The sequence below is a fragment of the Schistocerca serialis genome, chromosome 1, assembly GCF_023864345.2.
Source record: "Schistocerca serialis cubense isolate TAMUIC-IGC-003099 chromosome 1, iqSchSeri2.2, whole genome shotgun sequence".
Lineage (NCBI taxonomy): Eukaryota > Metazoa > Arthropoda > Insecta > Orthoptera > Acrididae > Schistocerca > Schistocerca serialis.
In genome coordinates this window covers 98,887,951-98,905,849 of record NC_064638.1, presented here as the reverse complement: position 1 = coordinate 98,905,849, position 17,899 = coordinate 98,887,951, and the positions used below count along the sequence as shown (strand labels likewise).

The 17,899-nt window shown below is 44.8% G+C and overlaps 1 protein-coding gene across 1 annotated transcript in view; it reads right to left on the bottom strand.

Moving 5' to 3' along the window:
* Positions 1-13,825, bottom strand: part of LOC126462740 (EGFR adapter protein-like) — a 92,877-nt gene extending 79,052 nt beyond the window's left edge. Inside the window, exon 1 of the mRNA XM_050096096.1 lies at positions 13,737-13,825. The gene's annotated coding sequence lies outside the window, so the exon portion shown is untranslated. The remainder of the gene's footprint in view (positions 1-13,736) is intronic.
* Positions 13,826-17,899: the final 4,074 nt, after the last annotated feature.

Here is a 17,899-nt window from a genome sequence, read left to right as displayed (position 1 = left end):
CAATCAAATTTTTTGTAACTTCAAGTCGATATTGAAATACACTACCGGCCTTTAAAATTGCTAGACCAAGAAGAAATGCAGATGATAAACGGGTATTCATTGGACAAATATATTATACTAAAACTGTCATGTGATTACATTTTCACGCAATTTGGGTGCATAGATCCTGAGAAATCAGTACTCAGAACAACCACCTCTGGCCGTAATAACGGCCTTGATACGCCTGGGCATTGAGTCAAGCAGAGCTTGGATGGCGTGCACAGGTACAGCTGCCCATGCAGCTTCAAAACTATACCACAGTTCATCAAGAGTAGTGCCTGGCGTTCTGTGACAAGCCAGTTGCTCGGCCACCATTGACCAGACGTTTTCAATTGGTGAGAGATCTGGAGAATGTACTGGCCAGGGCAGCAGTCGAACATTTCCCGTATCCAGAAAGGCCCGTACAAGACCTGCAACATGCGGTCGTGCATTATCCTGCTGAAATGTAGGGTTTCACAGAGGTCGAATGAAGGGTAAAGCCAAGTGTCGTAACACATCTGAAATGTAACGTCCACTGTTCAAAGTGGCGTCAATGCGAACAAGAGGTCACTGAGACGTGTAACCAATGGCACCCCATACAATCACGCCGGGTAATACGCCAGTACGGCGATGACAGATACACTCTTCCAATGTGGGTTCACCGCGATGTCACCAAACAAGGATGCGACATTCATGATGACGTAAATGGATTCATCCGAAAAAATGACGTTTTGCCATTCGTGCACACAGATTCGTCGTTGAGTACACCATCGCAGGCGCTCCTGTCTGTGATGCAACGTCAAAGGTAACCGCAGCCATGGTCTCAGAGCTGATAGTCCATGCTGCTGAAAACGTCGTCGGACTGTTCATGCAGATGGTTGTCGTCTTCCAAACGTTCCTATCTGTTGGCTCAGGGATCGAGAAGTGGCCGCACGATCCGTTACAGGCATGCGGATAAGATGCCTGTCACCTCGACTGCTAGTGAGGCAGTTGGGATCCAGCACGGCGTTCCGTATTACCCTCCTGAACCCACCGATTCCATATTCTGCTAACAGTCATTGGATCTCGACCAAGGCGAGCGGCAATGTCACGATACGATAAACCGCAATCGCGATAGGCTACATCGGAAACGTGATGGTACGTATTTCTCCCCCTTACACGAGGAATCACAACAACGTTTCACCCGGCAATGCCGGTCAACTGCTGTTTGTGTATGAGAAATCGGTTGGAAACTTTCTTCATGGCAGCACGTTATAGGTGTCGCCACCGGCGCCAGCCTTGTGTGAATGCCCTGAAAAGCTAATCATTTGCATATCACAGCATCTTCTTCCTGTCGGTTAAATTTCGCGTCTTTAGCACGTCATCTTCTTGGTGTGGCAATTTTAATGGCCAGTAGTGTAACATCACTATCTGGACCTGTGAAGTTTCACTTCATTTTTTCTTCTTTTTCTGGATGCCTCTTTTTTCACACGTCGTATTTCCGCAATACGAGACAGTGTCAGAGCACGGTGCACGTCGTCTGAATGAGCCACATTTTCCGGATAACCTTAGGTAAAAAGCAAGTGCACATTTGGAACTACGGTGGCAAAACGACTCTCAGAGACGGGCGTGTGGAAGTATGAGCAGTTAAGCTAACTTGCCCTGGCCATTACCAGATATGCTAAAGAGCATAGTTACTTATTAAATTAGCTGGTTTGAGCAGAACGGTCAAAGGTGGGCAAACTTTACATTCCTGTCCATGGCTGGTTACGTTTGCCGTGAATTTCCTGTGATGTTTGATTATTAATTCAACTACGTTAAAAGCAGCGTAATGCAGTTAATTTGTTAAGATAACAAGTTCAACTGTAGAAAGAATTTAATTTTTCATTCTCACTGTAGTCCGAGCTGATGTTTACTGTTCCACTGTGCATGTTAGAATAAAAGGTCATTCGTGCCCTCTGTACTTTAGCATAAATTGAAACATGAAGCCTTTAAATTAACCTCTCCTAATGTAGAGAGAGCATCACTGGAAAAAATGATGTAAGAGAAATCATAAATAAATTTTAAACACTTTCTTTCTCAAATCACAGTTCTTAGAGCAGGTGTTCGGAATTCCTCCCTTAAAGTTACAAATTTGACGTCGTCAAAGAAGTTAACGACACCGTCATTTTTAGTTCTTATGTCAAATTAGGATCAAAACGCTAAGGCTACATATTTAAGAGACATGCACTATAATTTGTTTTTCAGTTTTTTCAAAGCCAGACGCTGACTGATAAAATAGGCTCGTCTTCATTGCTGTAAAAACAACATTCACAGCAGTAGCATGTACTGCGTCAAAAATGCCACTTTTTCTTAGCAAACTGAATATCTTTTCGTTTATTAAATGAAATGAACAGCATCAGGTTAACACCAACAACTTCGACAACTTTGTAAATGTTTTAAATCTCCGTCTTTGTTTGGTGCCTTTAATTTCATTTATACGACTGGTGTTCTCATCTTATAGGTTCTTAACTTCCGAACTTCCCGGCAAGCTTATGCATCACGTTTGTTCTTTTGCATCTCTCATATTTCATGTTTAGAAACACAAAGTGCTCACTCGCTTTACTTCTGTATTTGTCTTTATGCTAACAAGAACTTTTTGAGCCACAAGGGCCGATTGAAAATCATAATACCGCTATTAATTATTAGATAGCCGTTTCTCGTTGTGATGTTAAAATTCTACTTCTGCTCTATGGCGTATGTGTACTGGAAAGAGCCGATAAACTAGGTGCGACAGTAAAGTAATGAGACTAATGTGAAAAAAAAATGTTGCTTACCGTTTTAGTGAAGTTTAGTGTTGTCCCCTTCAAAGTACTTCCCTTCTCATTGCACACACTTTTTCCAGCGTTTCTGCCATTGATGGTAACATTTCTGGAACCCATCTTCTGTAAAATCCTCCCAGACCCTCGTCACGGTTTTTTGGACATCTTGTGTTGTTTGAAAATGGTGTCTCTTGACCGCCGTTTTGACTCTTGGAAATAGAAAAAAAGAGCACGGAGCGATATCTGGTGAATAAGAAGGCTGTGGTAGTACTGAAATTTGTTTTGAGGTTAAAAATTGCTGTACCGACAGTAGTATGGGATGGCGCATTATCGTGATGCAGAATCCAATTATCAGCAATGTTGGCAAGGACCCGGAGAACTCTTTTACGAAGTCTTTCTAAAATTTCTTTGTAGTACTATTGGTTAACTGTTTGCTCAGGAAGCACCCACTCTTTATGAACAATTCCCTTGGAATCAAAGGAGCACACAAGCATGCATTTCACTTTTGACTTTGACATGCGAGCCTTTTTCGTTCTGGGTGATCCCTTTGAGCACCATTGCGAACTTGGCGTTTTGTCTCTGTATCGTACTGAAAAAATCAACTTTCATCACCAGTGATAACATCGCTCAACAATTCTGGGTTGATTTCAGTTTGTTGTAACAGATCGGCTGCCACATTTTTCCGTGTTTCTCGCTGTTGTGAAGTGAGACTTTTTGGGACCATTTTTGCACAAATCTTTCTCATACAAAGATCTTCAGTTATTATTAGACGAATCATTTCTCGATTGATGTACAGTTCTTCTGCAATCATTTTCATGGTTAATATTCGATCAAATCGTACGAGTTCACGCACCCTGGCCAAGCTGGCATCCGTCCGTGAGGTTGATGGTCATCCACTGTGGTCTTCATCTTCAACATTCGTTCTGCCTTCACTAAACATTTTATGCTAACGAAAAATTTGAGATCTTGCCTTAATATCCTCTCCAAAAGCCTTCTGAAGCTTACTGTAAGTCGTCGCAGAGTTTTCACCCAATTTGACTAAAAAAGAAATGGCATACCGTTGCGCAATGTTATGCGGTTCCATTTCCAAGAGTCCGCAGCTCGTGGTCGTGCGGTAGCGTTCTCGCTTCCCACGCCCAGGTTCCCGGGTTCGATTCCCGGCGGGGTCAGGGATTTTCTCTGCCTCGTAATGACTGGGTGTTGTGTGCTGTCCTTAGGTTAGTTAGGTTTAAGTAGTTCTAAGTTCTAGGGGAGTGATGACCATAGATGTTAAGTCCAATAGTGCTCAGAGCCATTTGAACCATTTGAACCATTTCCAAGACGAGAGACACACAAACACTTGTTAAATTATCACAGCACAACTCACCACTGAGCAGTTGCATCGATGTGCCACTTGGACTAGAAGCAGCTTATAGCCCAAGGTCAAAGATATTGTGCCTACGCAAGCCTGCAGGGTTGCCACATCTTGCAAAGAAAATCAGTCTCATTACTTTATAGGAGCACCTCGTACATATTCTGTTTAGCAAAACACAGTAGGTTAGTTGAAGCTACTAACGTAACTAACTGGGTAGATTTGGAGAAACTGTTCGAAGCTCGGAATATATGATTTCAAGGCTTTAATACATTTTATTGTGTGTTTTCTTGTATCTGAGCTATTAGCAACGTCTAACGATCAAATATGTTAAGAATTAGATATCGATCACCTATAGTGAAAACAAAAATGGATACGATATTTTGTAAAAAGAAGCCGAATCTATCATTCTAAATTCGGCTCTTTTTTTTCCAGCAGGGATTACTTGTGCTACTTCTCGCCATCTCGAGAGGCAGGTGTCCTGTCAACACATGAAATACGGATAAAAGATGTAAATTTAATATTTTGTGGTAACAGTTGCTTATTCAGCTACAAATGACGCGTTCTCTCGAATGTGGAAGGTCGTTAGGGTGACCCGAGTTGAGTGATTAATAGTCTCGCTTCAGCCGCTCTGCACACTCTTCAGCCGTCACGTCACCCAGTCAGTACGATCTGTGGCACGAGAACGCACTCATTTTAGCAGGCTGTAGTGAGCAACCTACCTCTACTGGTCGCCTTAGGTATCTGTCTTCCAATGCTACCTCGTGTTCTTGTATTTCTTTTTCCTTATGACCTCCTTTACCATCTAACCAGGCGACCTCCAATTTCCCTCTCGTCCTTCTTCGATGGGAATGATACATCAAGATCTATGACTACCTGCCATCAGTCACATTACATGTCCATACCAGGCAAGCTGCCGTTTTCCTATTCCATCTATGAAGCTTTCTTAGGTCTTTGTCATTTATTACGTGGTCTCTACGAAATACATAGGCTGTATCAAAAAGAAGCATTCGATTCGGCACTTCAATATTTCAGAAACTAAAACACATATACAATGAATTTCATTGTTGATGAACAGGAAACTCACAAAGCTTTTTTCTTGGCTTTTCAAAGCTGTTCAATATGACCCCCTTGAGATACACGGCATATGTCAATGCGGTATTCAAACTGTTTCACAGTGCAGCGAGACTGTCGTGAGTTACAGCTTCCACAGCTGCTGATATGCGATGTCTCAGTTCATTCATTGTTGTTAGTAACGGAGGCACATAAAGACACTTTGATAAAGCCCTACAAGAAATAATTACATACCAGTGACCTTGGCGGCCAGTAATATAACGCACAATCAGTTGATCCAGTGCGACCTATCCATTGTTCAGTAACCCTTTGATTCAAGAATTCGCACGCTTCCAGATGTCAGTGTGGCAGCATATCGAGATAAGCGTTTCCTGTTACAGTGTTATCGGCAAAGAAAAATGGACCAATCGCCTTTTCCAGTGAAACTGCACAAAACATATTAAATTTTGGAGAGTCCCTCTCAAGTTGTACAACTTCATGTGGTTGTTCCGTATCCCATATTCTCACATTATGACGGTACACCTTCGCATTTAAGTGGAATGTTGCCTCGTCACTAAGCTCTCTGCTGTAGGAAGTTCCACACCATACCTATTACAAAAGTCACACCGAACAGTTATTACTGACCCGCACTTGGCAAAACGTAGAACAAAAAACGCTTTCTGTTGTCCCGTCACCATTTTTACTAGAACTGAAGTGGGCGCTTACTGCTACTACCTAGCCGAAATCATGCAAAAGTCAAGCGTTTGCTGTTTCCAACAGTACGTTGTTCATGCACATAATAGTTACGATTTCTTTTTTAAATAGTATGCTTCCTTATGATACATCCTGTATTCTGCACTGTATCATGAGACAGTACATTTCTAAAACTATCATTTTATTTCATATTATCTTTTTTATTTTTACAGTAAGCTTCCAGAACTCTGATCCCTAGGTTGTTATAGGTTCTACAGTACTTCCATCGAGTATTCTCTTCACATATCCCCTTATATTAGATGACCATAACAGAATATATACACTCCTGGAAATTGAAATAAGAACACCGTGAATTCATTGTCCCAGGAAGGGGAAACTTTATTGACAAATTCCTGGGGACAGATACATCACATGATCACACTGACAGAACCACAGGCACATAGACACAGGCAACAGAGCATGCACAATGTCGGCACTAGTTCAGTGTATATCCACCTTTCGCAGCAATGCAGGCTGCTATTCTCCCATGGAGACGATCGTAGAGATGCTGGATGTAGTGCTGTGGAACGGCTTGCCATGTCATTTCCACCTGGCGCCTCAGTTGGACCAGCGTTCGTGCTGGACGTGCAGACCGCGTGAGACGACGCTTCATCCAGTCCCAAACATGCTCAATGGGGGACAGATCCGGAGATCTTGCTGGCCAGGGTAGTTGACTTACACCTTCTAGAGCACGTTGGGTGGCACGGGATACATGCGGACGTGCATTGTCCTGTTGGAACAGCAAGTTCCCTTGCCGGTCTAGGAATGGTAGAACGATGGGTTCGATGACGGTTTGGATGTACCGTGCACTATTCAGTGTCCCCTCGACGATCACCAGTGGTGTACGGCCAGTGTAGGAGATCGCTCCCCACACCATGATGCCGGGTGTTGGCCCTGTGTGCGTCGGTCGTATGCAGTCCTGACTGTGGCGCTCACCTGCACTGCGCCAAACACGCATACGACCATCATTGGCACCAAGGCAGAAGCGACTCTCATCGCTGAAGACGACACGTCTCCATTCGTCCCTCCATTCACGCCTGTCGCGACACCACTGGAGGCGGGCTGCACAATGTTGGGGCGTGAGCGGAAGACGGCCTAACGGTGTGCGGGACCGTAGCCCAGCTTCATGGAGACGGTTGCGAATGGTCCTCGCCGATACCCCAGGAGCAACAGTGTCCCTAATTTGCTGGGAAGTGGCGGTGCGGTCCCCTACGGCACTGCGTAGGATCCTACGGTCTTGGCATGCATCCGTGCGTCGCTGCGGTCCGGTCCCAGGTCGACGGGCACGTGCACCTTCCGCCGACCACTGGCGACAACATCGATGTACTGTGGAGACCTCACGCCCCACGTGTTGAGCAATTCGGCGGTACGTCCACCCGGCCTCCCGCATGCCCACTATACGCCCTCGCTCAAAGTCCGTCAACTGCACATACGGTTCACGTCCACGCTGTCGCGGCATGCTACCAGTGTTAAAGACTGCGATGGAGCTCCGTATGCCACGGCAAACTGGCTGACACTGACGGCGGCGGTGCACAAATGCTGCGCAGCTAGCGCCATTCGACGGCCAACACCGCGGTTCCTGGTGTGTCCGCTGTGCCGTGCGTGTGATCATTGCTTGTACAGCCCTCTCGCAGTGTCGGGAGCAAGTATGGTGGGTCTGACACACCGGTGTCAATGTGTTCTTTTTTCCATTTCCAGGAGTGTAGCTTATCGTTTGATGTTTTCGCATGAACTACTCGTTGCTGTATTTCCCAGTTACTTGTTCCGTCCTTCAAAAAGTTGTGCTAGCCATCAACTACATACATCAAAAAAAGTTTTGCATTACCTTGGTTCTCATAAGTTCTGAAGATAGAAGTTCACTGTGTATACTGTATCACAGACACAGTCCCTTTGACTGCTAGAGATGTCACTAAACTAGCCCAAAGATGTCAACAACCATGATTGAGCAGCGCCTATTAGATGGAGGCGGTTCGACAGCCGATCAGTTCCAGTCATTCCACCAGGAAGGAGGTACTCGGCTCGTGTTGTCTGCCATGCCTAGACGGTCAATACCACAGTTCGATCGCGTCCGCATTGTTACCTTGTGCCAGGAAGGGCTCGCTCAGGCCGTCCAAGGGATACTACTGCAGTGGATGACCACTACCTACGGATTATGGCTCGGAGGAACCCAGACAGCAACGCCAACATGTTGAACAATGCTTTTCGTGCAGCCACAGGACGTGTTACGACTCATGCGGCGCGCAATGTGCTGCCTGATGCGCAACTTGACTCCCGACGTCCATGGCGAGGTTCATCTTTGCAACCACGACACCTTGCAGCGCGGTACAGATGTGCCCAACAACATGCCGAATAGACCGCTCAAGACTTATATCACGTTCTCTTCAACGATGAGTGTCGTGTATGCCTTCAACCAGACAATCGTGGGAGACGTGTTTGGAGGCAAGCCGGTCAGGCTGAACGCATTAGACACAGTGTCCAGGGAGTGCAGCAAGGTGGAGGTTCCCTGCTGTTTTGGGGTGGCATTATTTGGAGCCGATGTACGCCACTGGTGGTCATGGAAGGCGCCGTGACGGCTGCACGATACGTGAATGCCATCTTCCGACCGCTAGTGCAACCATATCGGCAGCATATTGGCGAGCATTCGTCTTCATTGACAACTATTCGCGCCCCCATCGTGCACATCTTGTTAATGACTTCCTTTAGGATAACGAAATCGCTCGACTGGAGTGGCCAGCATGTTCTCCAGACATGAACCCTATCGGACATGCATAGGATAGATGGACGACGTGACCAACCAACCACTCTGAGGGATCTACGCCGAATCGCTGTTGAGGAGTGGGGACAATATGGGCCAACAGTGCCTTGATGAACTTGTGGTTAGTATGCCACGACGAATACAGGCATGCATCGATGCAAGAGGACGTGCTACTGGGTATTAGAGGTACCGTTGTGTACAGCAGTCTGGACCACCACCTCTGAAGGTCTCGCTGTATGGTGGTACAATATGCAATGTGTGGTTTTCATGAGCAATAAAAAGGGCGGAAGTGATGTTTATGTTGATCTGCAGTCCAATTTTCTGTGAAGGTTCCGTAACTCTCGGAACTGAGATGATACAAAACTTCTGTGTATTATATTTACTACATTTTCTCCAATGCATAGGTATTCACTCTTTCGAAAATTTGCTCTCAGTTGCCACTTATATTTTTCTAATAATTTTGTTAACATAAAGCAGATATGATCCTTTTCACAAGCCACCTCTACCTGATCATCAGCAAACAGCAAGGCGAACGTACGTTGATCCTTTGTTATCTGAATGCCAACTCCTGCACATTTCGTATTCTGCAAGGATAAGGCTTCCTTGATGTATATTTTTAACTGTGGGAGGCAAGCAGCTTTCCTGCCTTTATCCTTCTGTAATTTTGCAAGGCTGAGAAGAAATTTATTCTCCACTTTGAATAGAAACTCTGCAAACGCGTATAGGCTGCATATACTTTTGACATACGTCTTTCAGAGCCTACTCTCCCCTCAAGACTTCAAACAGTTTCTTCAATGGAACTGTCATACGTCTTCTCGAGATCTATGAGCACGGAATGGCTACTCATATTCCTTTCCAATGTCTTTGCAATTAGTTGTCATAATGCAAAATTTTTGTCGGTACAAGATCTCACCTTCCGGAGCCCACTTTGCTCCTCAGTGTCCCTAACACACCCCCCATCCAGACTTTTAGGATTATAAAACTTCATGAAGTCCCGTGAAAGAGCCTCCCCAATGCCATATACGAGGTGTGATACAAACGTAAGGTGAATTTTTTTTAATTCTACGGGCTTAATACATCTCATTTTCAAACTTTTCCTATCTTGTTGGTACATGCGTTCCTACTGTTTGTTTTCATTTTCAGCTGAAGGATTATTTAGTTTATTGTTGATTGTCGAAATGGTTGTATGTTCTTCCGAGTCCTTGGCGAATTTTTACTTTTGAGAAAGACGGATTGAAGAATTTCCATTAAATTTTGCTTGAAAAAGAGAATAAAGTGCAGCACTGCATTCGAAATGTAGACTGTGGCTTCTGACGAATTTACTATGGGTAAGACAAGGGTTTACGAGTGGTTTAAACGTTTCCAAGAGCGTCGTTGGAGGGTACAACGTCGACCCTGGACAACCAAGATCATCATTTTCTAAAGAAAATATGGAAGAAGAAAAGAAAACGGTTCTGGAAAATCGTCGAATCAGCGTCAGAGAGGTTGCTGATAAAGTCGGCATATCCTCTGGCTCATGCCTACGAATTTTTTCGGATGTATTGCGCATTAAACTCGTAGTGGTTTATTCTAAAATCGTTTAATTTCGACCAAAAACGACGTCGCATAGACATCGCTGAGGAATATCTGAATAGAGTCGATATCGTTCGAGAACGTCTGAAGAAGGTTGTAACATGTGACGAAACTAGGGAAAGCGGGTATCATGTCGAAACCAAGGTCCTATCGTCCCAACGAAAACTGCCTGAAGGGCCAAAAGCGAAAAGAAACTCTTCAAGTTCGATCACAAAGTTCTTCTCATTCTTTTCTTCGATCAGAATGGGACCTGCCTTACGGTCGATCGTCAGTAAGGAATACCAACTGTAAGTTGTAATGCGCCATCTGCATGAAGCAATTCGAAGAAAACTATCAGACAACTACTCGTGGAATTGCATCACGTTAATGCTAGCGCTCACACCTGAATCCTTGTCCTGATTTTTTTGCAAAAAACAAAACCGTTATGTTGCCTCTGACACTGCACAGCCGTACATGCCTCCCTGCGACTTCTTTCTATTCCCGGGGTGCAGTGTCCCTTTTGCGATGTTTAAGAATAATGCGTGCAAAGTGTGTATAAAAGTACTGAATAAGACCAAACAGGCCAAACTGAAAGTCAGCTTTAAAAAAAAAAAGAAAATTACAAAAAATATAACGTCAATACTACGATAGGGAAAGACAATAACGATGATAAACATTTCTATCTTTGTATAACTATAGAAGATGGAAAAAAATAAGTTATTACTCGCACTTCTGCTGTTTCTGATTCTGATGTCACTATTGTTAGATAGATATTGTGGGTAGCGTTGAACGCTAGCGGATGTTCTTTTTGATCTTTCGACTAGGCGATAAAAAAGGTGTGTATCAGGTTATCGATGAAAATATATGTGTAAAGGTCGAGTTCAAATGCGAGTGCAAATGTTCCATTTTGAAAAGTCTTTCTGAACGAAATTAATGTAGTTTTGTACAAAGTGTCATATGCCATTGTTACAAACATCTGCGGAACAGAATATTGGTATCTTCTTTTGCTAGAATTTTACAGCTCTCCAAATTTCTGTAAAAATACATATACTAGATCTTACGGCTTCTCGTTTGCATAAATGCCTTACTACTGCAGTAAATGACAATTTCGTCCACAAAATGTTTCAATATAGTATCTACAAACTGTATGCCAAAATTAAGTACTATATGTCAGTGGGTTGTGCAGAAAAGGTACGTGAAGTTGACTAAATGTAAGTTACAGGAAACCTGAATCAAACGTTTGTAGTAGCCAGTACCTTATCTGGGTGAACTAGTGTAAGCCACACGCATTCTCAAAATGGCTCTGAGCACAATGCGACTTAACTTCTGAGGTCATCAGTCGCCTAGAACTTAGAACTACTTAAACCTAACGAACCTAAGGACTAACTGCGGCCGGCCATGAATTCTCCTCTTCATCCTCAAGCATTGTGTTCTTTGCTTGTCCTCTTAGTTCGGGCGGAGTGGCTGAGCGGTTCTAGGCGCTACAGTCTGGAATCGCGCGACCGCTACGGTCGCTGGTTCGAATCCTGCCTCGGGCAGGTTAGTTAGGTTTAAGTAGTTCTAAGTTCTAGGGGACTGGTGACCTCAGAAGTTAAGTCCCATAGTGCTCAGAGCCATTTTTTTGTCCTCTTAGGTTAATCTACTTTTCAAACTAACTAACAACAATGTCAGCTGCATAAATTCTCCCGTTATCGATTTCCTTCAATATCGACTGTATGAAAGCTCCTATATCAAATCCTAGTCTCTGTAGAGTCCGACGTGTGCCGAGATTAGCACACTTGAAACCTAAACCATCATCATACGCAGCAGTAATCAGTTATGGAAACAAATGGGGCATGGTTTCCCGATCAGAGAGTTGTAAATATCATTAGGATTTTGAGTTCTTCCATGGAAACACTTTCGTAGATATTCTAGATCTGTTAAACAGCGAAATATTTCCCGCATTGTGACTGAAGGAAAACATTCCCCTAATTAATAATATGAGGAACTACAAAACAAAGGGGTATGGCCCTTTGCGAGCTTTTGTTAATTACTACTTTTATCACACATAGGAGGGTAATTTGAACGTAATATTGAAGAACTGAAATATCAGTAACTATTTAGTAAATGAAAGGGAAATAAAACATTTTTCACTATTTTCGTCGCTTTCGCGTACGTCCCCACCAAAGATCATACCAAGTGTAAATTTATGAAATCCGAATTTGGGTGCAATAGGTACACGTCTATTTTGAAACTGATAAACAATATTTTGTTCAAAATAATCTCAAGTGCTATTTATACATGTCTCCTACCTCTCTGGAAGGCTATGAATGCCACCCCAAAAAAACAGATATTCTTTAAAGGCGAACCAGCCAGCGAGCCGTTTTCGTACACTTTCATATGAATTGAGGCGTTGTTCAGCGAGAGCATGTCCCACTGATGCAAACAAATGATAATCGGACGGAGCCAAGTCCGAAGAATAAGCCACATGCCCTAGTATCTCCCAATTGTATGCATCCATCGTTTCCCTGACCTGTATTGCAGTGTGTGATGGGTCATTATCATGGAGAATATGACTGTGTTGCCATTTTTCCATATTAGAGACGTTTTTCACGTTGTGAACGATTTAAATCGATCATTTGCTGTTGATGACTATTAACGGTTTCGCAAGCTCATAATATATGACACCATTCTGCGCCCATCAGACACCTTCTTTCGAAAGCGATTTGGTCTTGCGATGAATGTCGTTGGTTTTCCTGCATTCACCCATGATTTACAACGCTTAGGATTCTCAAAATATATCCATTTTCCATCACCTGACACTATTAGATGGAGAAACGGCTTTGTTTTGTATCTGGTGAGCGACATATCATAAGTGGTCTTTCAATTTGTTTGCTGTCTTTCATTCAGTTCATGGGAACCCTTTTTCCTACTTCTGCACCTTTCCCATAGCTTTCAACCAAGGAGTAACGGCTTTCTGCGTTATATTCAATTGAGAGCGTTCCTGTTGAGTTTGAGTATCATCTTCATCCAATAAGCCCTGCAATTCGTTGTCTTCGAACTTTTTCCGTAGTTTCCCGCGCTCGTCGTTTCTCACGTCAAAATCATCACTTCTGAATTTTTTTTAACCACTCGAAATACTGTTTTCCCAAGACCATGTTCGCCGAAAGCTTGGACAAGCATTCGATGTGATTCTGCAGCAGTTAAAAAAGCCAAAGCTGCCCGCAAATTGTAGTTCGTAGGCAAAAACACGACTTGTCTACGGGTTTGCAACATACTGATGCGTGGAACTTTGATTACAGTGTGTTGAAATTCGTCGTCAGCCGTTACAGGAAGCAGATAGCGCTGTAGACCCGGTGTAACGGGCCCTACACTGGCTAGCACGATTTATAGGGAAATTCCGGTTTCATACTCCTACAGCTGGTATAGGATGTCGTATAGGCAGTCAAAATTGGCTCGCCAGTGTAAAGCGTGTTACGAAAGTGCTGCGACTTACCCCGTCTTGTCAACAGGTGGCGTGCCGGTTCGCGGTGGCGGTTGAGGCGGTGGCGACTGAGGTAGCGGAGGCAGGGGCGGCTGACTCGTGTCGTGTGGGGCGGGGGGCGCAGTCGGCAATGCGGGAGAGGCGGGCGCGGGGGCGGAGGGCGGCGCGGGGTGAGGCGCGGCGTTCCAGCAGGGCGGGTCGTCGTCGAGTGGTAGCTTGCGCGAGATGAGCGGTCCGCCGCCCACTACGCCGCCCACGTCGCCCCCGCCGCCCCCCGGCGCGTCCCCGCCTCCGCCGTCGTTGGGGGTGGGCAGGCAGTCGAGGCGCTTGACGAGCGGCGGCTTGTCGGCGAGGCGGCGGCAAGAGTTGAGCTCGGTGGGCGAGTTGTCCTCGTCGCTGCTGGCGGCGCCGTGCTCCAGCGGCGCGGGCATGTGCGCCGGCCGCGGCACCTGCGGCTGGGGGGCCTCCATGGGGCGTCGGGCGATCTGACAACACAACACAACACGTCTCCAGTCGGACAAGTGCGAGCGATACAGCAGCATACACCGACCTGGTTGTTCAGTTACGTTGTGTACAACTGTAAGGACAGGTGGGCTACAGAGGGGTGCGGCAACTGTCGTCATAGGAAAAGCTGGGCGGGAGCAGAAGGTAACACCCGAAAGAGAAGTTTTGCCTGCATTTCTCCAAACGAAACAAGACATTAGAAATATTACAGTAAGAAACAGACGCTAGCTCAAACAATGGCAAAAACGATGGCGACGGAGGCGGAACTAGGCGGCGTTTGCATTGCGTCCCATAGTGAGGTGGCTTGAAGCGCGAATGGGCTGAGTCACTGCCACCGGTCCTCCCTATGTCGCAGGGGCAGAGAGCTCTCGAGGTACCGAGCCGCTGGAGGAGGCGTGGCTCAGCCGGCGCGCACCGTTCGTTCCGCCAGAACCTGCGCGGCCGCTGTCGGCGTAAAACGGAAACTTGCAACTGCGTTACCAATATAACTATGCACAGGGAGGCGGGAGTATCGATACGTGATGCCGCAAGTTACGTATTCCGTATAATATGACATTGCCAAACTGAAATTAACGATCTATTTGAAAAATAATCTTATCCACGAAAATCTTCATAATACTTTGTGGTGTTATGACAATTAACCGTTCTCACTAATTACTCAACAGAACCAGTGCCTTCCTACGAAAGTAACATCTCAAATCGTTATCTGTCCCTTCACAGTTCTGATCGATGTGTGACGCGAATTCTTCATGATGACCTCCGTTCCACCAACACTACATACGATCCAAGAACTCGTGAATGCACCTGAGCTGTGGTAAAAATTGCTGTTTTGAAGAGCGCGCCGCAGCGCGTTGTATGAAGCAGTAGCCCCCCGTTTCTGGCGGTGGCGCCGCTGTGGCAATCGCAGCTTTGGTGTCTCCCTCTGGTGGGAAAGGGGAAAGGTTGCCTGTTCACGTGCATTTAAGGGGCGCTATGAGCTCGGCGGTTGGTCAGTCGGGGCGAGTCTGGTCAGTTGGTCAGCCGGGTCAGTGTGGGGCAGTCAGTGTCTGCTGTCGTCCGGAGTGCTAGTACGCGTTAGGCCGCCAGTCTGCTCGAGTTTGTTCAGGCAATGGTCATTGGCGGTTGGATCCATCGGTTGGTCACTGAGATACAAGATGACTTGTCCGCCTAGAGCGTCGTCGCATGTGAGGTCCCCACGTGAGTCCAGTGGGCCGCGCCGTATAGAAAAAGGGTAGTGGCTTCGCGGTCGACACGAGAGCAACAGGAGTCAAACCACGACATCGGGCTGGCCGGCGCGAGCTGCGACGCCGTGAGACGGGAGATGGGCGCGCCTTCCTGCGTCCGTTGAAGCGGCTGGCAGCGGACGGTTCGGGAGAGCGTTGGGGGTGCTGCGCCAGGTCTTCGCCAGAAATCTCAGTTTACTAGAAGGTAAATGATTGGAGATATGTTGTTTCATTTACTTGTTAAATTCTACTTGTTTTCTTGGTGAGGTCACCAGCCGCTTTGTTTTGGGGTCGTCCCACCATTCTAATCCGTTTGTCCACCCGCGGGAAGGTGTTTATTTATGAATTGGGTGGTACGTTTTTCCCTTGTGGTGCAGGGGCGGGTTAGAGCAATCTGCGGTTCGGGTTGTTCAGTTATCCTTCTGTCAATCTGCCATACGTTAATATCTGCCTCTGTCATGTCTGTCGGATTCGGTGTTAATGAATTTATTGCTTAAGATGTAAAGGCTGAATTCCTGAAATATGTTTTTATCTTGCCTATCATCTGGAGAGGCGGTGTATGTGTAATGTAGAACATGTTTGTACATTTTATGTAAGATTGCATTTCATGGGTTTTATTTAAATGGTCATTTTAGTTTATAAAGTTGCCACCCTTCCACCGTAAGAGTTTTCTTTAAAAACAAGTTGCACTTTCGGTGGCAAGTATTTTTTTTTTTTTTAATGTGAGTGTTTTGTACCATTTCCATCCCTCCTACGGGGTGCATGGTTTATATGTTTGCGTGAGTTGTTAAAATTTTTAGTTTAAAGTAACCTGGTGTGTTGCAGATTTGCACCAGTGTAGTCTTTCACAGGTTGTTGTGAGCGATCGTGACTACGTCCGTGTTAAAAGGGAGCGGCAATGTTCTCAGCCCGGAAGCTCATACTGTCAAAAAAAAAAGTTGTTATTTCTGCCTCTGAATAAACTGTAACTTGATATTTAGAGGGTGCTTTCTGATTATAATTTTAAATCTTTTTTTTTTCTTTTTCAACGGAAGGAAAGGGTTATTAGGAATAAATTTTCCATTTGTTGAAAGAAATTTGTTTTCATCAGTTACTCACTGGCAATTACTTCAACGCTCACATAGTGTGATTAAATGTGTTAATGTTCTTGATGAATCGCTAGTAAATAAAGTAAATTCTTTAAGAAAAGGTGTTGAATGTAAATTCACGGTTCAGCACCTTTGTTGGTAGGCAAAACTGATTTGTATTGCTTGGACACTTGCCACACGACACGCTGATGTTTAGTGACGAGGTACATTTTCATCTGCCTGAGTGCGTAAATAAGCGAACCTGCCGGCTGCGATGTCTGATGTATCTTGGATTCTCCACTTCATTATATTTACAGTTTGACCGCTGTATGCAACACTCCATTCTCTGTACGCCGATTGGCTTAAGTCCCTTGCGCTTTAATTTGCCTAATGACGATATGGCTATGTTTCTTTGTCATTTTTATCTTAATGCCGTAAGCTGGCATTAAAAAATGGATATTGAGTCACCACATTACTTCTTATGTTACTCTGAAGATGCCTCACAAGGGCGAAACGCATCATTGCCAATAAATGGATAAAACAATTTGTAACCAAGACTGTCTTATTTCAAGAAACAGAACTGCGTGAGCGCGGCCCCCTCCCCCTTATTCAGAACGTGTAACTGTTTGGTGCATATTCCACATGGTCTGGAGTGAGGCGCATTGCTTCTTTCTTTCTTTTCTTTCTTCAGGGAAACTAACATCCTGTAACTGTGGATTCTGATAACTTTTTTGTGTCTGATTTTCAACATACTAATGTGGTGGTTGTGTAGGTTTAGCGCTAGAGCGCCACGATGGCGGGAAACTTCGACTTGTTACCGATGTCCTTGTGGGGAAATATTCCGTGCCCTATTTAGCCTCATCCAACCAATTTTTATACGGATATCGAATATTAATTGTTGACACCATCGTTCAAGGAACTTTACAAATTTGAAGGATAATATTCATAAGCAATATCCCGCATACCTATCGCCGTGTTCGAAATAATATGTACGTAATTTCCCCAGTATCATTTTTTCAAAACATGCAGTTTGAACTGTTTGGTTATATAGAAACACAAAAATGAATTAAAGCGACTAATATATATTTTGTTTTCATTTAGTGACCTTCCAAGTCAGCAAGCATGGTTTGCCGGATCTGGTGCGAGTAACATACCGGCTTCGCAATCTGTGGATCAGGCCATGAATCACATCAAGCGGAAAAGCCACATATTAACCTACAGGCACTCGCTGTACGACATCAGTGATTTATGAATGCAGTGGTAGGGCTTTAGTTTTCCGGAAACAGTATGCGAAGCATACTGTCCTGAGTGTCTGATGAGTCAATTCAAGTTCTCAACGATTAATGCAACATATACTGGTCGACCTACTTAGCATCGTGTT